Genomic DNA, 11,789 nt, shown 5'->3' with positions numbered 1-11,789 from the left:
TCTACAGGCCTGGTATTTACCATTAGAAAGAAAAGAAGAATTAATAATGTTAGAATTAATTCTAAAAGTTAAATTAAGAATTAAGTTTTTTTGAGCGAAAGCATACCAAGAAAAGGGATTTAAATACTATTCATAATTTTCTGTTAAAGGCTAGGTCAACAACTGAATTTTTTTTGTAGATCGATTCGCCTTTAGAAAACCAATACTGATGCCATAGCTACAAATGTTAAATTTCTACTGGAAATAAAACAAGGAGGAGGAACTAGGAGAAAGTTAATTACTTTTCTTTAAGAATGGCATTTATACAACTCTATACTATAATTCCACTATTTGAGAGAGTGATTTCATCGTTTGATGACAGAGAAGTGAAGAAAGATGTATGAAAATCCAGTGGAGTACACTCACTTTTATTTCAACGTTAATTATATTATATTTTTTAAATATTATTTGTTCGAAATAGGCCACAATATAAATTGAAGACTTGAGATGATAAAGGTGCCATGTCCACTTTTTCAGATATTGAGTAATTGAAGGAAACGCGTTTTCACTTTTATATTTTTTTTAATAAATTTTAATTACCAATATCTTATTAGATTAGAATCGTTTTGTACTTTTTTATATAATATTTTTTTTTCTAGAATTTAAACTTTTTTAGTAATTTTAATTTTAATGGACATAGCACCTTAATCAACCAACATTTTATGCAGATGTTGGTATAAGCTTGAGTAGAGAAAGGTGTTATGTCACCTATGTTGTATTTAAATTTAAAAAAAAATAATAAAAAAAACTATTAAATAATCTGGAAATTAAATTTTATTTGCAGATTAACAAAAGCAAAGTAAGATACATTAAAAATTTATAAACAAAGACACAGAAACATTTAAATTTAACGTGAATTACGTTTTTTCTTAGGGTTTTTCAAACATTCTTCCAAAACAATATCATAATACCATTTATACTCTGCTGGAATAAACGTAAGTTGATCCTGTAGATTTGAAATTTTTTCAGAAGTCAAACCACCGCATTTAGGTAACTTTTGTAAAACAACTTGATTACTTTGTACTATCAGTTGTAGTAAACAGAGCATATTTACTGATGCAACAGGGGCACAGAACCCGACAAGCAGAGGAAGAATATAAACGACTACGCAAAAAAGAAAAGAAAACTCACCGAAGTAAAAAGAGAGAATATATGAACAAAGAACTGCAAGAACTACAAGAACTAAGTAAATCAACAGAGACAAGAAAATTTTATCAGAGACTAAACAAAAGCAGAAAAGACTTCAAACCGAGAACAACGATGTGTAGAGATAAGGAAGGTAATATATTGACAGAACAGCAAGAGATACTAAGTAGATGGACAGAAAATTTTACGGAAAAGTTTGAAGGAGATCGGAGAGAGACGACCCCTGACATACCATTAGACCAAGCAGACAACAGAGAAAAGACTCCACCAACAATAGCCGAGATTAGAGCAGCAGTAGAAAAATTAAAGAACAATAAAGCACCGGGATCGGATCAAATAGCATCGGAGTTACTAAAGGAAGGAGGAGACGCACTACAAAAAACAATACATGAATTGATAACAAAGATATGGTCGAATAAACAGCTACCAACGGAGTGGAATAGCGGTATTATTGTACCACTACATAAAAAAGGAAATCAGTTAGAATGTGGAAACTACCGTGGAATCACGCTGCAAAATAATGTCCAATGTCATTTATGAAAGACTTAGACCACACGCTGAAAAAATAGTTGGCAAACACCAAAGTGGCTTCTGTAGACAGAAGTCAACAATAGACCAGATATTTGTTCTGCGACAGATCCTCGAAAAAACAAGTGAATATAACATCGACACCCATCATCTCTTCATAGACTTTGAAAGCGCATATGACAATATAAACCGAGAATTCTTAATAAAAGCAATGAAAGAATTTAATATACCAACACAACTAATAGAACTGATAAAATAATCTCTAAAAGTAGAAAGTAGAACCCGGATACAAAATGAATTAACGGAAACAATAGATGTGAAAAAGGGACTACGCCAGGGAGACGCTCTATCATGCATCTTGTTCAACATCGTGCTCGAGAAAATACTGAGGGACACAACAGTCAATACACGAGGAACAATAATTAATAAAAGCGTGCAAATACTAGCATTTGCAGATGATGTTGACATAATCGCAAGATCAAGAAGAGAAATGATAGAGGCATACAACCAAATAGAACGAGCTGCACAAAATAGTGGTCTTAAAATCAATCAGACTAAAACAAAATATATGCAGGTAAGAAAAAACGCAGAAATAAGGCAGCCACAAAATATATCAATAGGAGAATACAACATAGAGGAGGTAAAAAACTTTATATACTTGGGATCCCTAGTCACGTCTGATAATAACGTTACGGAGGAAGTGAAGAGGCGAATATTTATTGCAAATAAATGTTACCATGGCTTAATTAGACACCTAAGATCAGATAACGTCACAAGAAAGACAAAATGCCAAATATATAAAACCCTAATAAGACCGGTACTCACATATGGCTCAGAAACCTGGACACTTACTAAAAGAGAGGAAACGTTGTTAGCCACCTTCGAAAGAAAAATCTTGCGACACATATATAAGGGCACACAAAAGAAAACGGAATATGGCGAAGACGATACAACTCTGAACTATACAAAATACACCAGGATCCGGATATTATAACATTCATCAAAATAGGACGGCTGCGTTGGATAGGACATGTAGAAAGAATGGAAGAAGGCGAAATACCAAACAAAATATTCAAACAGATGCCAGTAGGAAAAAGAACAAGAGGAAGACCGAAACTGAGATACTTAGAACAAATAGAAAATGATATAACAACCTTAAAAATAAAAAACTGGAGAAAAAAAGCACGAAACAGATCGGAATGGAGAAGAATCCTAGAACAGGCCAAGACCCAAAAAGGGTTGTCGAGCCAGTGATGATGATGAAAAGATAAGTTAAACCTTGTTTCAAATATATGTCTGTAAAAAGAGGCCTTTACGAAATATTTAGTTTGGAGCTTTTTTGTTTGACAATCCTCTATACAGGGTGAGTCATAACTATTGGGACATAGACTAAGGACAGGTTATTTGGACCAAAATATGGCTATTGGGCCAAATATGCCTTAATAAAATGTTGCTGAGAAAAAAGATACAGGGTGTTAAAGTTAATTTTTGTTTTTCGTTTTTTGCTAATAGTTTCCCTGTATATTTATAAATTGCTATCAAAATTGGCACAGAAGCATAATCTTAGACAAGAAATAGTATTTTATTTACAATTTTACGTTTTGTCATAGAGGGCGCCACGTGGATCATACCTAATGATCAAATTGAGTCTAAACTTTTTCTGATGAAACTTTTTAGTAATTTTTATTAGAAAATAGGACGTAAACATCATTTTTACGTAAAATTGGTACTCTTGTTTAAACATGATAATTTTAACCGTTTTCGATAAAAACGCAGTCGAACGGCTTAGAGTCTTAAAAAAGGATTTCAAATATTATTTCATTTATGAAAAGTATGCTTTGGACTGTCAGATAATTGTTGTTGGTAAATGTCATTTGTTCAGAGTAAATTATTTTGGATGTGACAGTGTAGAGTAATGTTGCATTTTTTAAAAGTAATCATTACTTTTTTTGATTGAAAGGCCTCGTCACAATCATTTTACTAATGAAGAAATGCGAGATATGATTTGCGTATACGCACAAGAAAATTTTTGCGGTCGCTCGGCAACCAGAAAGTATGAAATGTTATACGCAAACAGAAGGCAACCAAATCACAAAACTTTTGCAAGATTATATCGTAGTTTAGGTAAAACTGGGTCATTTCACACTAAAAATCGGGGTGGTCGACCGAAACAAATCACACCTAATCAAGAAGATGAACTTTTGGTTCGAGTAGATGAAAATCCTGAACTAAGTTCACGACATCTATCAGCAGCAACAGGAGTAAGTCAGTCGTCTATTGTTAGAATTCTAAAAAAAGAGAACCTCCATCCTTATCACTTCACTCCTGTTCAAAATTTACTTCCAACAGATCTTCCACGACGGTTACAGTTTTGCCAACGTATTTTGAATAAACATCGTAATGACAGACACTTTATTAAGAATATTATGTTCACCGACGAAGCAACTTTTACCAGAAGAGGGGTTTTTAATTGGCGAAATAGTCATTATTGGGAAGAAGAAAACCCGCATGCTATTAAAGCTAGACATTTTCAGCATGAGTTTAAATTGAATATTTGGTGTGGCATTATAGGCGACCAACTACTAGGGCCTTATGTTCTTCCTCTGAATTTAAATGGAGATTCTTATTTATTCTTTTTGGAAAATACTCTTAGTGATATTTTAGATGATCTGTTACTGGATGTAAGAAGAAAAATGTGGTTTATGCAGGATGGAGCGCCACCTCATGTTTCATTAGCTGTTAGAAATCCTCTTAATGACGTATTTTCTCAACGATGGATTGGCAGAGGCAGTGATTTTCAATAGCCACCAAGAAGTCCTGAGTACAACCCGCTAGATTTTTATTTTTGGGGACGTATGAAGTCCTTAGTTTATGCCAATGAAATTAATACACGAGACGAACTTTGGAGATACATTCAAAATGCAGCTAATCTTATAAGGGGACAGAATAATATTTTTTTTAACGTCCGAAAATCCTTTATAAAAGGAATTAGAAAAGGCATATAAATCGGAGGAGACCATGTAGAACATATAGTTTGAGTTTTTGTGAGTTCTTTTAAGTTACAGTGTGTTTAATTTTGATTTATCGTCAAAACGGAAACCTTACGTTAGTTGCAACTTTGTTTATTAGTTTGGTATTTGATAGTGGAATTGTAAATAAAATACTATTTCTTGTCTAAGATTATGCCTCTGTGCCAATTTTGATAGCAATTTATAAATATACAGGGAAACTATTAGCAAAAAACGAAAAACCAAAATTAACTTTAACACCCTGTATCTTTTTTCTCAGCAACATTTTATTAAGGCATATTGGGCCCAATAGCCATATTTTGGTCCAAATAACCTGTCCTTAGTCTATGTACCAATAGTTATGACTCACCCTGTATACAGTTGATGAAGTCGGTTAATATTGAGTAAAGGGGAAAGGTATTTTTTATGTGTGTTTTTAGTCCTAGAATAATGTGATTCTACTGAAGGAAACTGCTTGATATGATTTTCAATGCAGTTTATTACTTCATCGGATATTTTTTTTGGATTTTTGTGATGCCCTTGCTTATGTGGTGAGGGCATTACCTGGCCAGATTTTAAGTCATTTTGAGCTTTAAAGACTTTTTTTCGTCCAATTCGGTATAAAGAGCAGAAAGCATTTTTACACACTAGTGTATTTTCTTTATCACACGTAATAAAATATTTAGAGCTGTAAGCTTTCGTTTTTATATTTTTACGAGGGCGGTGACGATTAACTTCCTGCATCTTAATACTTTTAAAAATTAAAATATTTTTGGAATTTGTACCTAGCTTATAAAATTTTCTTAGAATTTCTTCTCTGCTTGCAATACTAGACTTCTCAGTACAGTTTAGTCTACATTTTTCTTTACACAGTAAATCTCTTTTAATTGTTTTTTCTTCCATCACTTTACCAGTCTTCTGAGAAATATATTCTTTACCTTGTTGTCTTAACCTTGCAGCTTTATTTCGTTTCCAATTATCAGGTTTCCGGACTCTTTTTTTAGTTATTTTTAAAACTGGTTTAACAATTTCTCTTCTACTTATTTCATCGGCAGTAACATGGAATTGCTGGTTATGGTCTTCTATACGTATTTCAAGAGGTATTTCCTCCTGCACTTCGTCAATCCTGTCCGGGGTTTCCCTGCTGTTTGTCGGAACCTTAAAAATATCTTAGTTATTTATTAAATTTATACTTATTTCTAATTTCTATTTTTATTTCTTAATCTTAACTTTTTTTAGCTTTACCCTTTTAATTTCTTGGTTATCAGAAAACATTTTACGTTTGACTCTATCAACATCCGGATATTTGTTTATGAGACTCGTCGAATAAGAAATATTTGAGTTATCAGAATCCTCTCCTGAATCTTCTTCACTGGAAGGGGAATATTCTCTGCCTGATGTAACACTTTCATCAGTACAATTATCCATATAGTATAAAAATTTAATTTATGTACATAGGTAGGTATGTCTGTAATAATAACTCAAGTAATGTATATAATATCTATATTTTTTTAAATAAAAAATTGAATTGCAGAGGGGGTAAATTGTTATTAAAAAGAGATGATTAATTAATAAAGGTAGTAAAAAATTTTTTAATATGCTTACCTGCTTTAGAGTTGACCTTCTTTTGAAGTCCACTAGTGCTTGGCTGTTCCAAAATCACCGCATTGGTATTGACCTCTAGAGAAGTACAAAATACAGTTTCTATCTACAAAAAATTCTCTATTCGAACTTACCTTTATTTGAAACACATATTTTCTTGTTTTTTACTAATTCTAACATTCTTTTATTTCTCGAACTCATGTTGAAAGATGTGATAAACAACAAACATAACCTTAAAATGTCACATGGCACCTACCATGTAAATAAAACTTTCCCACTATCTAGTGGATAAAGGTGCTATGTCCTTAAATATGGACATAGCACCTTTATCTAAAAAAAAGGGTACTTAGTCATAGGACATAGTACCTTTATAAATTAAAATAATCCTTATTATTAACAATTTAAGAATCTTGAGTTATTCAGGGGTTGTATTACGACTTTAGGTAACCAAATATACAAATAAGTCATTTTTTAAAAAAAATGGACATAGAAACTTTATCAACTCATGTCTTCAATTTATTTACAGGTTTTTACTGACGTTTCGATCTCTATAACCAAAGACCGTTTTCAAAGATATACATGATAGTTACATTTATTTTATTTTTTATTATTATATATTTATATATTATTATTTATATAAATCTTATATTATTTATTTTCTTTTTTTTCTAATTTTAAGAACGGTCTCTGCAATAGAGATCGAAAAAGCAATAAATTAACCATGTAAATAGATATATTGTGGCTTATTTTCAAAATTCTCCCTAAAAATACAGAATTCCACAAGCAAAAAGCTATAAAAAATAAATATATCTATCATTAATATATTTGAAAATGGTCTCTTTATAGAGATCGAAACGTCAGTAAATGAAACATTTAAATATATTTTGTGGCTTATTCCCTACATTCCCCTCAAAATACAGAAAGCCATAAGCAAAAAGCTATATTTGATGGATTCGACCGTTATTTGATGAAAATTCATTTTATGTAACAATAAAACACTGAAAACCTGGTCTTCGAAACTTCTACAAAATTTATTATAAAGTGTGATCACTACAGCTGTTTCGACAGAGTGCCTTTCTCAAGTGATCTATTTTTGGTATGCATTTACACTTTATAGTCTTTAACCAACTTGAGACAAACAGTTCTCCCCTCCTCAACCTGTTTGGTTAAAGACTATAATGTGTAAATGCATACCAAGAATAGATCACTTGAGAAAGGTGCCGAAACAGCTGTAGTGATAAGATTTTATAATAAATTTTGTGGAATTTTCAAAAACAAAGTTTTCATAGTTATATTGTTACAAAAAGCTATAAAAAAACAAATAAATTTGCAGAAAGCTTACTGATGCTACCCAGCTATTGCGGAAGTTACGCTAAAACGTCTATTGACGTGACTTGACCAGGTTCTAATTTTATTAAGATTCTCTTAAACCAGCGCTCAAATACTTCGGAAGTCATTTCTTCGTGATAATCTCCTGTTTTTCTTGACTCATATTGAAGCAAACCATCATCAAGGAACCCTGTATCACTTCCTATATGGTTAATGATTAAACGTCGTCCCTTTCCTGATGGAGATTTTAATCCTGTAAAGCAGCCTTCTATGAATGCTTCGCGTTTATCTTTGACATTTAAATCTTGCCAATCTTTTCCAACTGTATGACCTTCGTTAATCCAGGTTTCATCCAAATAATATGTTTTCCGTTCAATGCTGCGAAGTGTGCGTATTTCTTTAAAATATTTTCTTCTCCACACAAGAATTTCTTTTTTTTTTCTAATAACACACTTTTTCTGTTTTTACATATCGAAAGTTCATTTCGCGCATAGTTCCCATTAATATTCTACGAGATATCTTGGGTAAAAAGTAGTTTTCGAGCCCGTGAGAAATTTTTTCATGTTGGAATTTTACTCCGAAAATAAAATGTCTTATCTCGTCATCCAAAACAATGTTTTTTCTACCTCTAGTTTTACGTTTTACTTGCTTTTTATTTTCCAATGTATTTTTAGGCACATAATAAATACAGCTAATGGATACTTTTGTTAAACTGCTACAAATATCGACCGCTTGGCTAATATTTGATGCAATTTTTTTGCATCATGCAATTAAATTCCATCATATCGTATCACTACCTTCTCTTCCGACGTTAAAATTTTGCTGTCTTTTCTCTTGGAACAACTCTGTTGTTCGTCCATTATATTTTAATAATCACAGAATATAATTAAAAATTTTGCTATAAAACGACAAACTCCATTACCACTAGGATTATCACCACAAATTTCAACCGCAAAAAATATAATTACAAAAGGCAACAGAAACACTCCCGCCAGCACTTCTCAAGCTGCCAATTTTTTGAAGCAGAATGGGAATGAAATGTAACATATCAATTTTTATTTTATAAACTTAAATATGTAGCCAAACTGAACATCTAAATAAAATTTATTTCAATACAATTTTATTCTCAATTTTTACTATTACTTATATTACTTAACAAGTTACTTGGCACACAGTTCTTGTGTCCAGTATGATTACATTATCTACCTTCATTACACACCTATCCAGCAGTGGGGAAGGGATGTAGAGGATAGGACAGAATATTGATAATAGAACAAGGAGTACATTATATGGGATTTTGATAGCTTTATATTTAATTATATATAGAATGAATATTTATTTGCGTTCAGATAAATATTTTTTAAATAAGAAAGACACTTTTTTACATTACATTTACACCCTTATTTTATGTAACCTTAAGTTAATATTTGATATCACTGTACTGATTGTTCCTACCCACGACAAAATCGTTGAGTAAGCTTTGCCAACATGAAACAATTCAAACAATTGTGATCAAGTCGTAGAAGAATTTATTGATTATAATATCTAAATGTAAATTCTCTAATTGGAATATGAATCATAATTAGACATAGCTATTTAGCATATAAATATATCGCTTCTTTGTCGTTCCGTTAGTTTAGTGTAAAATGTAACATCGAAAGCAAATCTTCAACAATCTCATTCCTCTTAGAGTTGGTATTTTGAGGGTAAATATGGTTCTCCTTAATTATTACTGAGTTTTAACTTATTTTTTATTAATTGCTTATTTTATTAATTTTGAGTTTTGGCTATTTCGTAAAATTCATAAGTAGTCCTTTTTTCATAATAAATTATGCTTTCATTCGTCCAATTATGTTTCTATTAATGATTTTATACCCAGATGACGATGGCAAAAGTTATTGTGTATTATTCTCTCCCCGTTTTCATTACTTTGTATTCTGCTAATTTATTTCTCGTCTTACTTTCCTGGTACATAGTAATACATACCATTGAGGTTTTTCCATTCAATTGTTGTATACTTCTTATTTTAAAATTTTAATTTTTTAATATCCTTATATAATGTTTGCGTAATTTTATTTTTAAATTGGCTAGTTCGTAGTAAACTTAATCTTCTACTTTCCTTATAAAATTATCTAATTAGTGTTTGTATACATTTTTTCCATTTTCTTGTATTTTTATGTATTACATTCACTTAGATTTATCATTTTGACCTTGCACTTCTTCTTTTCAAACCGTTTTGCGTTATTCATTAAGCCACTTTTTTTATAGATTATAATCGATTAAAATTATTTTAATTATCTTCAAAAACGATTTTCCCAAGAGACATTGCTTCTTCAATTTGTTCTCTTTAAATTTGTGAGATCTCTTTTAATCTTAACAGAGCAAGCAAGGATTTAATCCGTCCCGTATTGGGAGTTAAAAATGATCTAACTCAATAATATCCTATCCAATATTTGGTGTTATTCAAGTTCCATATTTCATTAAGCCACTTTTTATTAATTAAATTCGATTATAATTCATTAAAATTATCTTTAAGTATTTTCCTATGGGACATTGTTTCTTCAGTTTTTTCTTACTTTTGAATTTAAGTTTCTACAATTATCTCTTTCAAGTTTTTGTTCCACCTAATTTCTTTTAAAAGTTCTAGCTTTCTATACTTTTTTTTTTGTTTATGGCCATCGTCTATTTAAATTTATGTAATCCACTTTTAATCTTGTTCCGCATTGTTTTTAAAAGTGATCTCGTTAATACACCATCAATTAGGTTATATCCAAGTTCCATTATATATTATATTTTTGTGTCTGATGGACGTTCTAAAATTTTATTTTACTTATTATTTATTATTAATAATTTTATTTATTATTTAGTTTTTATTTATTTTACATTTTGTATTAGTTGTATTTTTTTACTGTCGATTAGCCACAATAGACCTCTTAGGTCGAGTGGAAGGGTGGTTAAGCGTCTACTCACATTGAACCTAATCTAACTTACCCTCTGTTTATATAATTTTCCATATTTCTTCTTTACTTTTAGTTTAAAACCATTCAAAACTACTGTTAGGTTAAATTTGGAAGTATTTCCGCCATTGCATTTTATAGAATTTATTTTTTTCATCCCCATCTCTATTGTCAGTTGAAAAGTCACATTTAACTGAATTTTCTGTTTTATTCGTTTAAACAGCACTCGCTATAGTTTTAAAATGGAATTCTATTTTTTTTTTCTATCTCTTTACTTTTATAATTTACTTTATTTGTTGCATTGTTTAAATATTGATTTTATATCGGTGTAATTATTTGCCTATATTTATAAATTTACTTTTATCAGTCTCATGTATGTCCAAAGTGTTTTCTACCAAAAATTGTTAATGTTTTTTATTATACTTATTACTTTCCTTAGTTTCAATTTTCAACGCAACCTTTTTAAGAGTCACTTTCTTTCCCTTTCTCTTTTCTCTTCTTTCTAAATTATTTGTATTTTTTCCAAATTTGTCGTTTTCATTAATGAACATTTTTTCTTTTTTTTATATAAACTATGCTTTTTTTATATACACCATTTCTAAGTTGTAGTACATTCAAGAGAATTAAATTTTAATTTAATTGTTGTATTTGCTTATGTTATAAATTCTTCGTATACTTTTGTGAACATATCATCTAACGTTTTTGATAAGTCATGATCATAATGGTGAAACTAATTATTTACAAGAAGGTATCTTTTTATTACTTATATATTTTATAAACTAATTTAAAAAAAGGGTATTGTTAATAAAGGGTATCATTTTTACTATTATGCGCCGATTACACGTGTATTATAAATATTATTTTTATCTAAAATTTTATTTTTCGTAGCAGTTTAAAATCATTTTTTAATTTCTTATTTAATTTTTATGTTAGGTTAAAATTTATATCGTATATTTTAAAATAAATTATTTTTTAAATATTATGCTATTACCTTTTGATTTTTTTTTTTTTATTTTAAATTAAAGTGTCTCCGCAACTATGGGCCATTGACACTGGTACAAAGTTTATTATATTGTTTATGTTTACATACATATACATTCTGTTTATATAGACGTTAGGATATATTAATAATATCTTAATATATTTACAAGTAGTAAAGGTAATAGTCTTTTAGGAAATG

The sequence above is a fragment of the Diabrotica undecimpunctata genome, chromosome 11 (genome assembly GCF_040954645.1).
Source record: "Diabrotica undecimpunctata isolate CICGRU chromosome 11, icDiaUnde3, whole genome shotgun sequence".
Lineage (NCBI taxonomy): Eukaryota > Metazoa > Arthropoda > Insecta > Coleoptera > Chrysomelidae > Diabrotica > Diabrotica undecimpunctata.
The sequence above is the reverse complement of the archived record's forward strand: the minus strand, read 5'-3'. Positions refer to the sequence as shown.